Source organism: Triturus cristatus, chromosome 5_1, assembly GCF_964204655.1.
Source record: "Triturus cristatus chromosome 5_1, aTriCri1.1, whole genome shotgun sequence".
In the NCBI taxonomy this organism is placed as follows: Eukaryota; Metazoa; Chordata; class Amphibia; order Caudata; family Salamandridae; genus Triturus; species Triturus cristatus.
This window is the reverse complement of record NC_140587.1, coordinates 923955475-923967511: the sequence shown is the minus strand read 5'-3', so window position 1 is coordinate 923967511 and position 12037 is coordinate 923955475. Positions and strand designations below refer to the sequence as shown.

The 12037-nt window shown below is 33.5% G+C and overlaps 15 non-coding genes across 15 annotated transcripts; all 15 read right to left on the bottom strand.

Moving 5' to 3' along the window:
- Nucleotides 1–955: 955 nt before the first annotated feature.
- Nucleotides 956–1029, bottom strand: TRNAI-AAU (transfer RNA isoleucine (anticodon AAU)). Its single transcript has one exon. It is a non-coding gene; the product is annotated as a tRNA-Ile (tRNA).
- Nucleotides 1030–1545: 516 nt separating this feature from the next.
- Nucleotides 1546–1619, bottom strand: TRNAI-AAU (transfer RNA isoleucine (anticodon AAU)). Its single transcript has one exon. It is a non-coding gene; the product is annotated as a tRNA-Ile (tRNA).
- A 523-nt stretch (nucleotides 1620–2142) lies between these two features.
- On the bottom strand, nucleotides 2143–2216 carry TRNAI-AAU (transfer RNA isoleucine (anticodon AAU)). Its single transcript has one exon. It is a non-coding gene; the product is annotated as a tRNA-Ile (tRNA).
- Nucleotides 2217–2739: 523 nt separating this feature from the next.
- Nucleotides 2740–2813, bottom strand: TRNAI-AAU (transfer RNA isoleucine (anticodon AAU)). The gene has a single exon. It is a non-coding gene; the product is annotated as a tRNA-Ile (tRNA).
- Nucleotides 2814–3330: 517 nt separating this feature from the next.
- Nucleotides 3331–3404, bottom strand: TRNAI-AAU (transfer RNA isoleucine (anticodon AAU)). Its single transcript has one exon. It is a non-coding gene; the product is annotated as a tRNA-Ile (tRNA).
- Nucleotides 3405–3927: 523 nt separating this feature from the next.
- On the bottom strand, nucleotides 3928–4001 carry TRNAI-AAU (transfer RNA isoleucine (anticodon AAU)). Its single transcript has one exon. It is a non-coding gene; the product is annotated as a tRNA-Ile (tRNA).
- Nucleotides 4002–4518: 517 nt separating this feature from the next.
- Nucleotides 4519–4592, bottom strand: TRNAI-AAU (transfer RNA isoleucine (anticodon AAU)). The gene has a single exon. It is a non-coding gene; the product is annotated as a tRNA-Ile (tRNA).
- Nucleotides 4593–5115: 523 nt separating this feature from the next.
- Nucleotides 5116–5189, bottom strand: TRNAI-AAU (transfer RNA isoleucine (anticodon AAU)). The gene has a single exon. It is a non-coding gene; the product is annotated as a tRNA-Ile (tRNA).
- Nucleotides 5190–6562: 1373 nt separating this feature from the next.
- On the bottom strand, nucleotides 6563–6636 carry TRNAI-AAU (transfer RNA isoleucine (anticodon AAU)). The gene has a single exon. It is a non-coding gene; the product is annotated as a tRNA-Ile (tRNA).
- Nucleotides 6637–7750: 1114 nt separating this feature from the next.
- On the bottom strand, nucleotides 7751–7824 carry TRNAI-AAU (transfer RNA isoleucine (anticodon AAU)). The gene has a single exon. It is a non-coding gene; the product is annotated as a tRNA-Ile (tRNA).
- A 523-nt stretch (nucleotides 7825–8347) lies between these two features.
- TRNAI-AAU (transfer RNA isoleucine (anticodon AAU)) lies at nucleotides 8348–8421 on the bottom strand. Its single transcript has one exon. It is a non-coding gene; the product is annotated as a tRNA-Ile (tRNA).
- Nucleotides 8422–8944: 523 nt separating this feature from the next.
- Nucleotides 8945–9018, bottom strand: TRNAI-AAU (transfer RNA isoleucine (anticodon AAU)). The gene has a single exon. It is a non-coding gene; the product is annotated as a tRNA-Ile (tRNA).
- A 782-nt stretch (nucleotides 9019–9800) lies between these two features.
- Nucleotides 9801–9874, bottom strand: TRNAI-AAU (transfer RNA isoleucine (anticodon AAU)). Its single transcript has one exon. It is a non-coding gene; the product is annotated as a tRNA-Ile (tRNA).
- A 1114-nt stretch (nucleotides 9875–10988) lies between these two features.
- On the bottom strand, nucleotides 10989–11062 carry TRNAI-AAU (transfer RNA isoleucine (anticodon AAU)). Its single transcript has one exon. It is a non-coding gene; the product is annotated as a tRNA-Ile (tRNA).
- A 516-nt stretch (nucleotides 11063–11578) lies between these two features.
- On the bottom strand, nucleotides 11579–11652 carry TRNAI-AAU (transfer RNA isoleucine (anticodon AAU)). Its single transcript has one exon. It is a non-coding gene; the product is annotated as a tRNA-Ile (tRNA).
- Between the last annotated feature and the right edge of the window lie 385 nt (nucleotides 11653–12037).

Sequence of the window (12037 nt, the reverse complement as noted above, 5' to 3'; positions counted from 1 at the left end):
GATTTTCAATCTTAGTGTTAAAACTTAGAAATTTTTTTGTATTTTCCATGTGGTTTAGCAATAAATAACAGTTCATCATCTATATTAAATTAATTCATCTACTCATTCTATCAGCTCCTGCTCAAAGGAAATATAGAGATAAACATCAGACAGAAGAAAATGCTTGTAATAAATGAGAGATTTAGTTACTTAGTGTTAGAACTTACAACCATTAATGGATGTTCAAGGCACTTTAACATTAATATATAATTCCACATCTATATCAAATTGATTCAACTACTAGTAGCTCTTGCTCCAAAGAGATATAAAGTTAACAAAGAGACACAAGAAAAAGCATCTTTTTTTTAACACAGAAACTTGCCCTGTACAGGGATCGAACCTGTGACCTTGGCGTTATTAGCACCACGCTCTAACCAACTGAGCTAACAGGCCGCCGTTCGTGCTGTGCTGGGGGACAAGCATATGCAGAACTGCTAATGTCAGTGAACCCCAGATAGTTTGAAAGCTTATTTTCAGCTGTTTACCCATAAGGTATATTTATATATTATCGACATGAAGAAACAAATATCACAAAAAAATCAATACAAATGAGATTTTCATTCTTAGTGTTAAAACTTAGAACCATTAATGTATGTTCTATGTGGTTTAGCAATAAATAACAGTTCATCATCTATATTAAATTAATTCATCTACTCATTCTATCAGCTCCTGCTCAAAGGAAATATAGAGATAAACATCAGACAGAAGAAAATGCTTGTAATAAATGAGAGATTTAGTTACTTAGTGATAGAACTTACAACCATTAATGGATGTTCAAGGCACTTTAACATTAATATATAATTCCACATCTATATCAAATTGATTCAACTAATGATTCTAGCAACTCTTGCTCCAAAGAGATATACAGATAACAAAGAGACAGAAGAAAAAGCATCTTTTATTTAACACAGAAACGTGGCCTGTACAGGGATCGAACCTGTGACCTTGGCGTTATTAGCACCACGCTCTAACCAACTGAGCTAACAGGCCACTGTTTGTGCTGGGCTGGGGACAAGCATATGAAGAAGTGCTAATGTCAGTGAACCCCAGATAGTTTGAAAGCTTATTTTCAGCTGTTTACCCATAAGGTATATTTATATATTATCGACATGAAGAAACAAATATCACAAAAAAATCAATACAAATGAGATTTTCAATCTTAGTGTTAAAACTTAGAACCATTAATGTATTTTCCATGTGGTTTAGCAATAAATAACAGTTCATCATCTATATTAAATTAATTCATCTACTCATTCTATCAGCTCCTGCTCAAAGGAAATATAGAGATAAACATCAGACAGAAGAAAATGCTTGTAATAAATGAGAGATTTAGTTACTTAGTGTTAGAACTTACAACCATTAATGGATGTTCAAGGCACTTTAACATTAATATATAATTCCACATCTATATCAAATTGATTCAACTACTAGCAGCTCTTGCTCCAAAGAGATATACAGTTAACAAAGAGACACAAGAAAAAGCATCTTTTTTTTAACACAGAAACTTGGCCTGTACAGGGATCGAACCTGTGACCTTGGCGTTATTAGCACCACGCTCTAACCAACTGAGCTAACAGGCCGCCGTTCGTGCTGTGCTGGGGGACAAGCATATGCAGAACTGCTAATGTCAGTGAACCCCAGATAGTTTGAAAGCTTATTTTCAGCTGTTTACCCATAAGGTATATTTATATATTATCGACATGAAGAAACAAATATCACAAAAAAATCAATACAAATGAGATTTTCATTCTTAGTGTTAAAACTTAGAACCATTAATGTATGTTCTATATGGTTTAGCAATAAATAACAGTTCATCATCTATATTAAATTAATTCATCTACTCATTCTATCAGCTCCTGCTCAAAGGAAATATAGAGATAAACATCAGACAGAAGAAAATGCTTGTAATAAATGAGAGATTTAGTTACTTAGTGTTAGAACTTACAACCATTAATGGATGTTCAAGGCACTTTAACATTAATATATAATTCCACATCTATATCAAATTGATTCAACTAATTATTCTAGCAGCTCTTGCTCCAAAGAGATATACAGTTAACAAAGAGACACAAGAAAAAGCATCTTTTTTTTAACACAGAAACTTGGCCTGTACAGGGATCGAACCTGTGACCTTGGCGTTATTAGCACCACGCTCTAACCAACTGAGCTAACAGGCCGCCGTTCGTGCTGGGCTGGGGGACAAGCATATGAAGAATTGCTAATGTCAGTGAACCCCAGATAGTTTGAAAGCTTATTTTCAGCTGTTTACCCATAAGGTATATTTATATATTATCGACATGAAGAAACAAATATCACAAAAAAATCAATACAAATGAGATTTTCATTCTTAGTGTTAAAACTTAGAACCATTAATGTATTTTCTATGTGGTTTAGCAATAAATAACAGTTTATCATCTATATTAAATTAATTCATCTACTCATTCTATCAGCTTCTGCTCAAAGGAAATATAGAGATAAACATCAGACAGAAGGAAATGCTTGTAATAAATGAGAGATTTAGTTACTTAGTGTTAGAACTTACAACCATTAATGGATGTTCAAGGCACTTTAACATTAATATATAATTCCACATCTATATCAAATTGATTCAACTAATGATTCTAGCAGCTCTTGCTCCAAAGAGATATACAGATAACAAAGAGACAGAAGAAAAAGCATCTTTTATTTAACACAGAAACTTGGCCTGTACAGGGATCGAACCTGTGACCTTGGCGTTATTAGCACCACGCTCTAACCAACTGAGCTAACAGGCCGCTGTTTGTGCTGGGCTGGGGGACAAGCATATGAAGAATTGCTAATGTCAGTGAACCCCAGATAGTTTGAAAGCTTATTTTCAGCTGTTTACCCATAAGGTATATTTATATATTATCGACATGAAGAAACAAATATCACAAAAAAATCAATACAAATGAGATTTTCATTCTTAGTGTTAAAACTTAGAACCATTAATGTATGTTCTATGTGGTTTAGCAATAAATAACAGTTCATCATCTATATTAAATTAATTCATCTACTCATTCTATCAGCTCCTGCTCAAAGGAAATATAGAGATAAACATCAGACAGAAGAAAATGCTTGTAATAAATGAGAGATTTAGTTACTTAGTGTTAGAACTTACAACCATTAATGGATGTTCAAGGCACTTTAACATTAATATATAATTCCACATCTATATCAAATTGATTCAACTACTAGCAGCTCTTGCTCCAAAGAGATATACAGTTAACAAAGAGACACAAGAAAAAGCATCTTTTTTTTAACACAGAAACTTGGCCTGTACAGGGATCGAACCTGTGACCTTGGCGTTATTAGCACCACGCTCTAACCAACTGAGCTAACAGGCCGCCGTTCGTTCTGTGCTGGGGGACAAGCATATGCAGAACTGCTAATGTCAGTGAACCCCAGATAGTTTGAAAGCTTATTTTCAGCTGTTTACCCATAAGGTATATTTATATATTATCGACATGAAGAAACAAATATCACAAAAAAATCAATACAAATGAGATTTTCATTCTTAGTGTTAAAACTTAGAACCATTAATGTATGTTCTATGTGGTTTAGCAATAAATAACAGTTCATCATCTATATTAAATTAATTCATCTACTCATTCTATCAGCTCCTGCTCAAAGGAAATATAGAGATAAACATCAGACAGAAGAAAATGCTTGTAATAAATGAGAGATTTAGTTACTTAGTGTTAGAACTTACAACCATTAATGGATGTTCAAGGCACTTTAACATTAATATATAATTCCACATCTATATCAAATTGATTCAACTAATCATTCTAGCAGCTCTTGCTCCAAAGAGATATACAGATAACAAAGAGACACAAGAAAAAGCATCTTTTATTGACCACAGAAACTTGGCCTGTACAGGGATCGAACCTGTGACCTTGGCGTTATTAGCACCACGCTCTAACCAACTGAGCTAACAGGCCGCCGTTCGTGCGGGGCTGGGGGACACGCATATGAAGAATTGCTAATGTCAGTGAACCCCAGATAGTTTGAAAGCTTATTTTCAGCTGTTTACCCATAAGGTATATTTATATATTATCGACATGAAGAAACAAATATCACAAAAAAATCAATACAAATGAGATTTTCAATCTTAGTGTTAAAACTTAGAACCATTAATGTATTTTCCATGTGGTTTAGCAATAAATAACAGTTCATCATCTATATTAAATTAATTCATCTACTCATTCTATCAGCTCCTGCTCAAAGGAAATATAGAGATAAACATCAGACAGAAGAAAATGCTTGTAATAAATGAGAGATTTAGTTACTTAGTGTTAGAACTTACAACCATTAATGGATGTTCAAGGCACTTTAACATTAATATATAATTCCACATCTATATCAAATTGATTCAACTACTAGCAGCTCTTGCTCCAAAGAGATATACAGTTAACAAAGAGACACAAGAAAAAGCATCTTTTTTTTAACACAGAAACTTGGCCTGTACAGGGATCGAACCTGTGACCTTGGCGTTATTAGCACCACGCTCTAACCAACTGAGCTAACAGGCCGCCGTTCGTGCTGTGCTGGGGGACAAGCATATGCAGAACTGCTAATGTCAGTGAACCCCAGATAGTTTGAAAGCTTATTTTCAGCTGTTTACCCATAAGGTATATTTATATATTATCGAAATGAAGAAACAAATATCACAAAAAAATCAATACAAATGAGATTTTCATTCTTAGTGTTAAAACTTAGAACCATTAATGTATGTTCTATGTGGTTTAGCAATAAATAACAGTTCATCATCTATATTAAATTAATTCATCTACTCATTCTATCAGCTCCTGCTCAAAGGAAATATAGAGATAAACATCAGACAGAAGAAAATGCTTGTAATAAATGAGAGATTTAGTTACTTAGTGTTAGAACTTACAACCATTAATGGATGTTCAAGGCACTTTAACATTAATATATAATTCCACATCTATATCAAATTGATTCAACTAATGATTCTAGCAGCTCTTGCTCCAAAGAGATATACAGATAACAAAGAGACAGAAGAAAAAGCATCGTTTATTTAACACAGAAACTTGGCCTGTACAGGGATCGAACCTGTGACCTTGGCGTTATTAGCACCACGCTCTAACCAACTGAGCTAACAGGCCACCGTTTGTTCTGGGCTGGGGGACAAGCATATGAAGAATTGCGAATGTCAGGGAACCCCAGATAGTTTGAAAGCTTATTTTCAGCTGTTTACCCATAAGGTATATTTATATATTATCGACATGAAGAAACAAATATCACAAAAAAATCAATACAAATGAGATTTTCAATCTTAGTGTTAAAACTTAGAACCATTAATGTATTTTCCATGTGGTTTAGCAATAAATAACAGTTCATAATCTATATTAAATTAATTCATCTACTCATTCTATCAGCTTCTGCTCAAAGGAAATATAGATTTAAACAAGATACAGAAGAAAATGCATCTATTTCAACATTAAAGCAGCGTTAAGTGTTTGCTTGGAGAGTGGTAGAAAGTATGTTCTTGGCATTTTTAACTTCATGTTCTAACAGAATCAGATAATAGGCTTACTATATTTATAGCATACTACTGAAGAAATAACAGATGATGAAGTGCTACTGATTGTTAACCCGAGATAGATGGAAATCTTATATTCAGCTGTTTACATTCATGGTGTCTTTAAGCATTATCAAAAAATCAAAACTAGTCTTTCCTAAATTACTTGTAATAAATGGGAGATTAATTACTTAGTGTTAGAACTTTGAACCATTAATGGGTGTTCAAGGCACTTTAACATTAATATATAATTCCACATCTATATCAAATTGATTCAACTAATGATTCTAGCAGCTCTTGCTCCAAAGAGATATACAGATAACAAAGAGACAGAAGAAAAAGCATCTTTTATTTAACACAGAAACTTGGCCTGTACAGGGATCGAACCTGTGACCTTGGCGTTATTAGCACCACGCTCTAACCAACTGAGCTAACTGGCCGCTGTTCGTGCTGGGCTGGGGGACAAGCATATGAAGAATTGCGAATGTCAGTGAACCCCAGATAGTTTGAAAGCTTATTTTCAGCTGTTTACCCATAAGGTATATTTATATATTATCGACATGAAGAAACAAATATCACAAAAAAATCAATACAAATGAGATTTTCATTCTTAGTGTTAAAACTTAGAACCATTAATGTATGTTCTATGTGGTTTAGCAATAAATAACAGTTCATCATCTATATTAAATTAATTCATCTACTCATTCTATCAGCTCCTGCTCAAAGGAAATATAGAGATAAACATCAGACAGAAGAAAATGCTTGTAATAAATGAGAGATTTAGTTACTTAGTGTTAGAACTTACAACCATTAATGGATGTTCAAGGCACTTTAACATTAATATATAATTCCACATCTATATCAAATTGATTCAACTACTAGCAGCTCTTGCTCCAAAGAGATATACAGTTAACAAAGAGACACAAGAAAAAGCATCTTTTTTTTAACACAGAAACTTGGCCTGTACAGGGATCGAACCTGTGACCTTGGCGTTATTAGCACCACGCTCTAACCAACTGAGCTAACAGGCCGCCGTTCGTTCTGTGCTGGGGGACAAGCATATGCAGAACTGCTAATGTCAGTGAACCCCAGATAGTTTGAAAGCTTATTTTCAGCTGTTTACCCATAAGGTATATTTATATATTATCGACATGAAGAAACAAATATCACAAAAAAATCAATACAAATGAGATTTTCATTCTTAGTGTTAAAACTTAGAACCATTAATGTATGTTCTATGTGGTTTAGCAATAAATAACAGTTCATCATCTATATTAAATTAATTCATCTACTCATTCTATCAGCTCCTGCTCAAAGGAAATATAGAGATAAACATCAGACAGAAGAAAATGCTTGTAATAAATGAGAGATTTAGTTACTTAGTGTTAGAACTTACAACCATTAATGGATGTTCAAGGCACTTTAACATTAATATATAATTCCACATCTATATCAAATTGATTCAACTAATGATTCTAGCAGCTCTTGCTCCAAAGAGATATACAGATAACAAAGAGACAGAAGAAAAAGCATCGTTTATTTAACACAGAAACTTGGCCTGTACAGGGATTGAACCTGTGACCTTGGCGTTATTAGCACCACGCTCTAACCAACTGAGCTAACAGGCCGCCGCTCGTGCTGGGCTGGGGGACAAGCATATGAAGAATTGCTAATGTCAGTGAACCCCAGATAGTTTGAAAGCTTATTTTCAGCTGTTTACCCATAAGGTATATTTATATATTATCGACATGAAGAAACAAATATCACAAAAAAATCAATACAAATGAGATTTTCAATCTTAGTGTTAAAACTTAGAACCATTAATGTATTTTCCATGTGGTTTAGCAATAAATAACAGTTCATCATCTATATTAAATTAATTCATCTACTCATTCTATCAGCTCCTGCTCAAAGGAAATATAGAGATAAACATCAGACAGAAGAAAATGCTTGTAATAAATGAGAGATTTAGTTACTTAGTGTTAGAACTTACAACCATTAATGGATGTTCAAGGCACTTTAACATTAATATATAATTCCACATCTATATCAAATTGATTCAACTACTAGCAGCTCTTGCTCCAAAGAGATATACAGTTAACAAAGAGACACAAGAAAAAGCATCTTTTTTTTAACACAGAAACTTGGCCTGTACAGGGATCGAACCTGTGACCTTGGCGTTATTAGCACCACGCTCTAACCAACTGAGCTAACAGGCCGCCGTTCGTGCTGTGCTGGGGGACAAGCATATGCAGAACTGCTAATGTCAGTGAACCCCAGATAGTTTGAAAGCTTATTTTCAGCTGTTTACCCATAAGGTATATTTATATATTATCGACATGAAGAAACAAATATCACAAAAAAATCAATACAAATGAGATTTTCATTCTTAGTGTTAAAACTTAGAACCATTAATGTATGTTCTATGTGGTTTAGCAATAAATAACAGTTCATCATCTATATTCAATTAATTCATCTACTCATTCTATCAGCTCCTGCTCAAAGGAAATATAGAGATAAACATCAGACAGAAGAAAATGCTTGTAATAAATTAGAGATTTAGTTACTTAGTGTTAGAACTTACAACCATTAATGGATGTTCAAGGCACTTTAACATTAATATATAATTCCACATCTATATCAAATTGATTCAACTAATGATTCTAGCAGCTCTTGCTCCAAAGAGATATACAGTTAACAAAGAGACACAAGAAAAAGCATCTTTTTTTTAACACAGAAACTTGGCCTGTACAGGGATCGAACCTGTGACCTTGGCGTTATTAGCACCACGCTCTAACCAACTGAGCTAACAGGCCGCCGTTCGTGCTGGGCTGGGGGACAAGCATATGAAGAATTGCTAATGTCAGTGAACCCCAGATAGTTTGAAAGCTTATTTTCAGCTGTTTACCCATAAGGTATATTTATATATTATCGACATGAAGAAACAAATATCACAAAAAAATCAATACAAATGAGATTTTCATTCTTAGTGTTAAAACTTAGAACCATTAATGTATTTTCTATGTGGTTTAGCAATAAATAACAGTTTATCATCTATATTAAATTAATTCATCTACTCATTCTATCAGCTTCTGCTCAAAGGAAATATAGAGATAAACATCAGACAGAAGAAAATGCTTGTAATAAATGAGAGATTTAGTTACTTAGTGTTAGAACTTACAACCATTAATGGATGTTCAAGGCACTTTAACATTAATATATAATTCCACATCTATATCAAATTGATTCAACTAATGATTCTAGCAGCTCTTGCTCCAAAGAGATATACAGATAACAAAGAGACAGAAGAAAAAGCATCTTTTATTTAACACAGAAACTTGGCCTGTACAGGGATCGAACCTGTGACCTTGGCGTTATTAGCACCACGCTCTAACCAACTGAGCTAACAGGCCGCTGTTCATGCTTGGCTGGGGGACAAGCATATGAAGAAGTGGTAATGTCAGTGAACCCCAGATAGTTTGAAAGCCTTTTTTCAGCTGTTTACCCATAAGGTATATTTATATATTATCGACATGAAGAAACAAATATCACAAAAAAATCAATACAAATGAGATTTTCAATCTTAGTGTTAAAACTTAGAACCATTAATGTATTTTCCATGTGGTTTAGCAATAAATAACAGTTCATCATCTATATTAAATTAATTCATCTACTCATTCTATCAGCTTCTGCTCAAAGGAAATATAGATTTAAACAAGATACAGAAGAAAATGCATCTATTTCAACATTAAAGCAGCGTTAAGTGTTTGCTTGGAGAGTGGTAGAAAGTATGTTCTTGCCATTTTTAACTTCATGTTCTAACAGAATCAGATAATAGGCTAACTATATTTATAGCATACTACTGAAGAAATAACAGATGATGAAGTGCTACTGATTGTTAACCCGAGATAGATGGAAATCTTATATTCAGCTGTTTACATTCATGGTGTCTTTAAGCATTATCAAAAAATCAAAACTAGACTTTCCTAAATTACTTGTAATAAATGGGAGATTAATTACTTAGTGTTAGAACTTTGAACCATTAATGGATGTTCAAGGCACTTTAACATTAATATATAATTCCACATCTATATCAAATTGATTCAACTAATCATTCTAGCAGCTCTTGCTCCAAAGAGATATACAGATAACAAAGAGACAGAAGAAAAAGCATCTTTTATTTAACACAGAAACTTGGCCTGTACAGGGATCGAACCTGTGACCTTGGCGTTATTAGCACCACGCTCTAACCAACTGAGCTAACAGGCCGCTGTTCGTGCTGGGCTGGGGGACAAGCATTTGAAGAATTGCTAATGTCAGTGAACCCCAGATAGTTTGAAAGCTTATTTTCAGCTGTTTACCCATAAGGTATATTTATATATTATCGACATGAAGAAACAAATATCACAAAAAAATCAATACAAATGAGATTTTCAATCTTAGTGTTAAAACTTAGAAATTTTTTTGTATTTTCCATGTGGTTTAGCAATAAATAACAGTTCATCATCTATATTAAATTAATTCATCTACTCATTCTATCAGCTCCTGCTCAAAGGAAATATAGAGATAAACATCAGACAGAAGAAAATGCTTGTAATAAATGAGAGATTTAGTTACTTAGTGTTAGAACTTACAACCATTAATGGATGTTCAAGGCACTTTAACATTAATATATAATTCCACATCTATATCAAATTGATTCAACTACTAGTAGCTCTTGCTCCAAAGAGATATAAAGTTAACAAAGAGACACAAGAAAAAGCATCTTTTTTTTAACACAGAAACTTGCCCTGTACAGGGATCGAACCTGTGACCTTGGCGTTATTAGCACCACGCTCTAACCAACTGAGCTAACAGGCCGCCGTTCGTGCTGTGCTGGGGGACAAGCATATGCAGAACTGCTAATGTCAGTGAACCCCAGATAGTTTGAAAGCTTATTTTCAGCTGTTTACCCATAAGGTATATTTATATATTATCGACATGAAGAAACAAATATCACAAAAAAATCAATACAAATGAGATTTTCATTCTTAGTGTTAAAACTTAGAACCATTAATGTATGTTCTATGTGGTTTAGCAATAAATAACAGTTCATCATCTATATTAAATTAATTCATCTACTCATTCTATCAGCTCCTGCTCAAAGGAAATATAGAGATAAACATCAGACAGAAGAAAATGCTTGTAATAAATGAGAGATTTAGTTACTTAGTGATAGAACTTACAACCATTAATGGATGTTCAAGGCACTTTAACATTAATATATAATTCCACATCTATATCAAATTGATTCAACTAATGATTCTAGCAACTCTTGCTCCAAAGAGATATACAGATAACAAAGAGACAGAAGAAAAAGCATCTTTTATTTAACACAGAAACGTGGCCTGTACAGGGATCGAACCTGTGACCTTGGCGTTATTAGCACCACGCTCTAACCAACTGAGCTAACAGGCCACTGTTTGTGCTGGGCTGGGGACAAGCATATGAAGAAGTGCTAATGTCAGTGAACCCCAGATAGTTTGAAAGCTTATTTTCAGCTGTTTACCCATAAGGTATATTTATATATTATCGACATGAAGAAACAAATATCACAAAAAAATCAATACAAATGAGATTTTCAATCTTAGTGTTAAAACTTAGAACCATTAATGTATTTTCCATGTGGTTTAGCAATAAATAACAGTTCATCATCTATATTAAATTAATTCATCTACTCATTCTATCAGCTCCTGCTCAAAGGAAATATAGAGATAAACATCAGACAGAAGAAAATGCTTGTAATAAATGAGAGATTTAGTTACTTAGTGTTAGAACTTACAACCATTAATGGATGTTCAAGGCACTTTAACATTAATATATAATTCCACATCTATATCAAATTGATTCAACTACTAGCAGCTCTTGCTCCAAAGAGATATACAGTTAACAAAGAGACACAAGAAAAAGCATCTTTTTTTTAACACAGAAACTTGGCCTGTACAGGGATCGAACCTGTGACCTTGGCGTTATTAGCACCACGCTCTAACCAACTGAGCTAACAGGCCGCCGTTCGTGCTGTGCTGGGGGACAAGCATATGCAGAACTGCTAATGTCAGTGAACCCCAGATAGTTTGAAAGCTTATTTTCAGCTGTTTACCCATAAGGTATATTTATATATTATCGACATGAAGAAACAAATATCACAAAAAAATCAATACAAATGAGATTTTCATTCTTAGTGTTAAAACTTAGAACCATTAATGTATGTTCTATATGGTTTAGCAATAAATAACAGTTCATCATCTATATTAAATTAATTCATCTACTCATTCTATCAGCTCCTGCTCAAAGGAAATATAGAGATAAACATCAGACAGAAGAAAATGCTTGTAATAAATGAGAGATTTAGTTACTTAGTGTTAGAACTTACAACCATTAATGGATGTTCAA